At 44.2% G+C, this 6,621-nt stretch overlaps 1 pseudogene; it reads left to right on the top strand.

Annotated features, from left to right (window-relative positions):
• The first annotated feature begins 4,204 nt into the window (after nucleotides 1-4,204).
• On the top strand, nucleotides 4,205-5,552 carry LOC136540926 (uncharacterized; annotated as a pseudogene).
• The last annotated feature ends 1,069 nt before the right edge of the window (nucleotides 5,553-6,621 follow it).

Below are 6,621 nucleotides of genomic sequence, written 5' to 3'. Positions count from 1 at the left end.
TTTACATTTAAACTGCACACCCCCTTGTTGAGGTCTTACTCCAACGGTACGGCCTCTAGCACATGACCATTCCTCACTCAAGTCATCGACACCCTCGTCGATGTACGTGTTGAAAGAAGAAATTCCACTATCTCTCAAACGAAATGAGTGAACTCCTATATCACAGAGTTTCATTGATGCCAAAGGGCCTCAAACGCGATTGGAACCAGAATAGGCTGCAAGAATGAAAGAGTCAATCTATCTTAGTCAAGGCGCTCGCTCTGCCACAAAGGGAGGAACTGGAGGAAATTCAGTGTGAGTTGTTGACATCAACCTTTCGCTTCTCGGCAATGTTTCGGTCGTTCATACCAAAAGCGAACAAACCGGGAATGTTTCGACCTATAACTCAACCTGCGGAGAGAGATAGGATCGTAATGGTGGGCTAGGACTAGCCCACTTATTTCACCTATTATTTGATCCTCTATTTTCCATGCATTCGCATGGATTTCGGCTGAGACAGGGCGCTATCACTCTTTTCCACGAAGTCAAATGTTGGCCTATGGTCAATAGAGTCATAAAAGCAGATATCAAAAGCAAAAGCTGTTTTGAAAAAAATATCTCATCAGCTACTCCTTGAGTTTCTGAGAAGCTAAGTGAAAGGTCCTAATGGCTAGAGGGGGTGAATAGCCTAATAAAAAATTTTACAACAACACTTAACAAAATGGTTAGACAATTATGAGACGAAGCAAGTGTTGCGCTAGCCTACTCAAAATGCAAACCACCTACCACAATTCTAGTTTAGATAGTGTATATTCACACAAAAGCTATGACACTACCCTATGTTAGTGTGCTCTCAAAGACTAACTAAAGAGCCACACCAACCAAGCAAGCAAGCTCTCACAACTAGCTACACTAAAGAGCTTGTCAACTAGTTTACAGTAAAGTAAAGAGAGTGATCAAGAAAGTTATACCGTCATGTAGGTGAAGAAACCAATTAATCAATCACAAAAGTGAATAACAATGAAGACCAATCATATCGGAATCAAAGGATGAACACAATAATTTTTTACCGAGGTTCACTTGCTTGCCGGCAAGCTACTCCTCGTTGTGGCGATTCACTCACTTGGAGGTTCACACGCTAATTGGCTTCATGTGCCAAACCCTCAATAGGGTGCCGCACAACCAACACAAGATGAGGATCACACAGGCCACGAGCAATCCACTAGAGTACCTTTTGGCTCTCCGCTGGGGAAAGGTCAAGAACCCCTCATAATCACCACGATCAAAGCCGAAGACAATCACCACCCTTCACTCAATGATCCTCGCTGCTCCAAGCCATCTAGGTGGCGGCAACTACCAAGAGTAACAAACGAAATCCACAGCGAACCATGAACACCAAGTGCCTCTAGATGCAAACACTCAAGCAATGCACTTGGATTCTCTCCCAATCTCACAAAGATGATGAATCAATGATGAAGATGAGTGGGAGGGCTTTGGCTAAGCTCACAAGGTTGCTATGTTAATGCAAATGGCCAAGAGAGTGAGCTTGAGCCGGCCATGGGGCTTAAATAGAAGCCCCCACGAAATAGAGTCGTTGGCTCAATTATTTGGCTGACTACGTATCAACCGGACGCTCCGGTCAGAATGCACCGAACGCTCCGACCGTGAATACCAGATGCGTCTGGTCAGCATACTGGACATGTCCGATAGCTCCTAGACTGCCACATGTCCAGTTCAAACCAACATAGCCGTTGCTGCCCATTCTGCCGACGACCGGACGCACAAACACAAATGACCAGACGCTGAGCCGCTGCGTCCGGTCGAGTCCAGTAAGCATCCATGCTCGACCGGACATGTCCGGTCACACCAGACTGGATGCTGCCAGCATCTGATCAACTGTTCTGCCGAACACAGCGTTTGCTGATTCGTCCGGTCGCTGAGTTCATCGCCAAATACCAGACGTGTCCGGTCACCATACCAGACGCGTCCGGTCACTCTGTAACCAGCGTGACTAACTCCTTTTCAACTCTATCTTCTTCACCCTAGCTCAAATGTGCCAACCACCAAGTGTATCACCTTGTACACATGTGTTAGCATATTTTTACAAACATTTTCAAGGGTGTTAGCACTCCAATAGATCCCAAATGCTTATGCAATGAGTTAGAGCATCTAGTGGCACTTTGATAACCATATTTCGATACGAGTTTCACCCCTCTTAATAGTATGACTATCAAACCTAATTGTGATCACACCCTCTAAGTGTATTGATCACTAAAACAAAATGGCTTCTACAACTTATACCTTTGCCTTGAGCCTTTTGTTTTTCTCTTTCTTCTTTTCCATTTGTTGATGCAAAAGTAGATCTGCAAACACAAAGGGCTAATACCCGAATCGATATCCAAAGCGTGCCAGTCAATTTGACCTGTTAATCGACAATGATGAAGATACGAGCACTTTGGTCCTGACAACAGCGATACGCCCGGAAGTCGTGGCCAAGAGGTACTCACGCGGAACTCAAGAATCGCCAAAGGTCGCACTAAAGCTATGCAACTCGCCAAATCAATGAGAACTCGCAAAAAGGGAAAATATGCAAATTGACAAAATCGCCGAAAAGTAAGTAGATGCAAAATAGGAGTAAAAATTGGTTTTGAGATTGATTCTTTTTTTACATTGCCCCTCAATCTATATTTATACCCTGATCTAAAGAGGCATAGCCAAACACAACTAGGACACCAAGTCCAAATCTAAGGAAACACATGACTCTTACATGAATCATACTCTAACAAATATAGAAAAGGAAATCAACTCCTATCTATTTCCCTGTCTGCCTCGATTATGATGGAAATCTTACCGACCTCCTTTCCATCGGCATACTTCCTGTTTCATCGGCAGTAGCCTTTAAACCTTCCTTCATCGGCATCGACAATAACATCTCCAACCTTATCGGCAACGCCCGAGTCTAAATCAACCTCTCCATCAATCACCACCATTCATCGGCAATTATCTTTACAAGCTGTTTTTCATCGGCTGTTAGTGTATACAGTAACTTTCTTCCTGCCGATTAGCTCACTCTGATCATTGTGCAAAAAATGGTGTCAACACATGCCCCCCAATTTCGGAGTATAAAACCATTAATGCTCCGAAATTTACTCCAGATAACGTTTGCCTTCGCCCAATTACCGTAACTCATCCTCCAAGCCAAAACTTGATCTGTTATCAAATCTAATCAAATCTAATCCTGATTCATGCACCTCAGTAAATATCGCACAATCGCCAACCACTCTTTCCTTGATTATGGTTAAGATACCGAAATAATAATCCATCGGCAAGATCCTAACATAATAATGCTACCATTTTCAGAATTAAAATATCCTGTACCGATATCTCTTCCAAATCATGATTACTTGCCATCAACTCATCTGTACAATCCCCTGATTATCGTGCGAACAATTACCATATCCATCTGAACCACCTCGACCTACATGCACGTGGTATGGAGATAAGTCCAAAATACTCCTACTCTAAGCGGCTTATAAATAGATTCCTCCGGAACGCTCGTCTTCTACCCTCAGACTCCAATCTTTGATATTTTCTCTTTCCGGCGGCGACTCCGACGAACAACTGCGTGACCTCAACCAACAAGAACTCTTCTCCAGCGTTAACCTCAAATCTCCGGCTCGTGCCCCCATCTTCCTCAAGATAATGGCAATCAACTTCGACATCCCTATGGTTCGTTCCACTTCCGTTACCTTTTACCTCGATTCCCCTAGTTTTTGCAAGTTCATACAGTTGGTGATTTTTCTTTTCTTTTGTTCTCTGGATCCTTTAAACTTAGGAACTGCGCAACAAATTAGTTATTCCAATCGATCAACCGCATGTCCAATGCCTAGGACCAATGGGCAACCTAGATCCAACTGATCTGATTAATGCAGAGGTTAACAGAATCCCCTTTAGAGCCCAAAATTTCTCTCTGAATTTATGGAAAGATACATTCCAATCTTGGCCCAAAACCACCAAAGGGTGGAAAGATTGGTACTTGAGGGTTAATAGGTCGATGTAAGTATACTGGGCAGAACGAAAGCTAGACCAATGCATTAGGCTATCTATTGCTGATATGCAGAAGAATGAGTCAATGATGATTGCAGCTGCTTACTTCTGGTCAGACACAACAAACACTTTTATGTTTGGACATGGCCTAGCTACTCCCACACTTGCCGATGTATACATGCTCACTGGTTTGGATATTTCAACTGCCGATAAAGGCTCTATCTATGGCAGAAAATCTGAATATAGGGTGAATACCCGCAACATCGACGGTTGGACAGGATACATCCAAGAATGCCAGAAGACTAGGATAGTTAATCAGAGGGAACATGCCACATTCTTGAATATGTGGTTAGAAAAAATTATCTTCTGTGGTCGATCAGTAGGACCAACCAACGCTTTCCTCCCCGCTGCTGAACTCTTGGCCAATGGTGTAAGATTCCCTCTTGGCCGATACCTTCTGAGCTCTACTTATCATCTTCTTCATCAAGTGTCTCAGAAACTTTTGCTTGGCGAACCCATCGGCAACTTAGGAGGCCCGTGGTGGTTCATCAACATGTGGCTGAATACCCATATGCACAAACGGTTGCAATGGGACTTCTTTGCCCAACAATTCTCACGAGAAATTGCTGAAGACCATGTGCTTGGGGATGAGGAATCGGCAACACACTCATCCCTCAATTTTGGTGAAGCCATAATTGTCCTCCCTAGAACAGAAGCCAATGAAGACCAGATCGGCAGATTCTTTCAAAGTTTCTACAATGGTCTTTCTTATGATCATAGGGCCTGGGTGCCTTATATTGATGAAGAAAACAGATTCCCTCTTCTTTTTAACTTTGCCGATGACACTCTGAATCAAGATAATGAGCTCATGATGGCCATCATTACTCCCAGGGCAATTCCAGTAAACGCATTCGGTAGCGGGAAAAACACCAATATCACATATGAGTTTTACAACCCATCAGCAGTATCTCGTCAATTGGCTTTTGGGCAACTACCAATCAAACTTTGTTTTGCTGATGTGATCAAACCCAGAGAAACAATCACCTGCGGAACAGATTGGAGCAGGGTAGTGTAACTCTCCCCCGATGTTGATACTACAAATGTCGATATATCCGTTTGGATGCCAGTATCTTTCATCACCAAATCATATAAGCAATGGTGGCGAGAGTGGAGGGAACAACTGTTTGCAACATCTGCTCACACATATCGGCACATGATCGACCCTAAATATGCCATTCCCGATGACGCAGTAAGTTCCTTTTAGCTCCCTTCCGATTTTTCCTTTCATGTATCGGTAACTAACTTTCTCGTGATAGGTTAACAACCCAGCACCAACTATGAGCAAAAGTGGGAAACCCTTCGATCTTCGGCCTGTTTCCCCGATATCACCGATTGGCTACAACGCCCCCACCTTAGCTGCTTTGACTCACCAGAAGATCTGTGCCAAGACCATCACCTCCAAGTTCAAATTGGCTATAGCTAGGGCCACTCCATCGGCTGCTGCTACAACCTTGGTCAAGGCATTCAAGGTAACAACCCTATTTATTTCTACTTATGCCGATCATAAACTGTATTAACATTAATCATCAGGGGGTAAGAGCCGCTGCTAGATCGTCATCGGCAATTCCTCCGATATCAAGCACCACTTCTTCTGACAAACCTTCAGAGGTATCCCTTTGATTTCACATTTTATCTGTTAAATATCATACCTTACACTTGTTTTGCAGCAACAAATGGGTACATCGGCAAGCGTACCAGATGTCCAAGCTTCACAACCAACAAGTGCCGATGCCCCCCAGCCAACCGTTGCTGATGCCCAAGCAAAGCACAAAGCCTTAACAGATGCTGAGGCACAGCCAAAACGACAGAAGTCCATGCCGATCCCCACATCTGCCCCAATGTCATCGGTCATCATACCTCAAGAGCCAACCACTGATGAAGTCACAGAGGATATCCCATCGGCAAGCTCAGCCGATCCTCCACACGGCATACTCCAGGCTGCTTCCTCCAGTCAAGCATAGGAAATTGCCTTGAAACAGGTAAACCGATTGACCTAGTTGATTTATAATACTCATACTTATCCTTAACTGACCTCCTTTTCTTTTCCTCAGGAACAAGACTCCCCAAATAGCCTATTCTCCTTTGCCATTGATGTTTCTAATGATGATGGAGAGGAAACAAGTTCTTCCCTTGCACTGGGAACAATATCGGCAGAAACTAAGTCCAAGTTGGAAGCTCTCCTAAACTTGTTACAGCAGGATACCGCCCAACTAGTAGATGACTCGGACCCTACAAAGGCAATTTTCAAAACAATCCACGGCTAGGTCCCTGCCGATGTTGAAGAAGTACTCTTCCCAGCAGCCCATTTAGAAAGCCGCCAACTACAATATCAATGGGCTGCTCAACGCATTGCCGATAGAGCAGCTCAGGCTCAACTCAAAGAAGAGATGCTACAACTGAAACAAATTGCCGATGAGAAGCACAAGGGCATTGGCATCTTGCAGACTTCGGGCGCTGAACTTAAGCAGAAAATCTTAGATTTATCGGCAAAGAAGATGGCTCTATTGGCTAAATTGAAAGAAGTTGAGGCAGCCT

Source organism: Miscanthus floridulus, chromosome 2, assembly GCF_019320115.1.
Source record: "Miscanthus floridulus cultivar M001 chromosome 2, ASM1932011v1, whole genome shotgun sequence".
Taxonomy (NCBI): Eukaryota; Viridiplantae; Streptophyta; class Magnoliopsida; order Poales; family Poaceae; genus Miscanthus; species Miscanthus floridulus.
Note: the sequence above shows the minus strand (reverse complement) of the source record. Positions and strands in the feature narration are given on the sequence as shown.